This window comes from Theobroma umbraticum, unplaced genomic scaffold (genome assembly GCF_002168275.2).
Source record: "Theobroma umbraticum cultivar Fairchild unplaced genomic scaffold, ASM216827v3 scaffold_106.0, whole genome shotgun sequence".
NCBI lineage: Eukaryota > Viridiplantae > Streptophyta > Magnoliopsida > Malvales > Malvaceae > Theobroma > Theobroma umbraticum.
This window is the reverse complement of record NW_018397276.1, coordinates 37,282-37,495: the sequence shown is the minus strand read 5'-3', so window position 1 is coordinate 37,495 and position 214 is coordinate 37,282. Positions and strand designations below refer to the sequence as shown.

The window sequence follows — 214 nt, the reverse complement described above, 5'->3', positions numbered from 1 at the left end:
TCGGGAGTCCATGATGAGGACAACGTGGAAAAAAATCTTTATATCTTTCCTAGGCTTCATACAACGATTTTAAACCTTGTCGCATGAATGATGTGATGTCATTCTGCATTTTTGCTGTCTTAGCCGGAGGAAAGAATTTGGCAACAAATTTTTGAGCAAAATCATCCCATGTTGTTATTGAGCCAGTGGCAAGTGCATTTAGCCAATCCTTAAC

The 214-nt window shown here is 39.3% G+C and overlaps 1 non-coding gene across 1 annotated transcript; it reads left to right on the top strand.

Annotated features, from left to right (window-relative positions):
* Window positions 1-5: 5 nt before the first annotated feature.
* On the top strand, window positions 6-111 carry LOC149526348 (small nucleolar RNA R71). The gene has a single exon (XR_016352097.1). It is a non-coding gene; the product is annotated as a small nucleolar RNA R71 (small nucleolar RNA).
* Window positions 112-214: the final 103 nt, after the last annotated feature.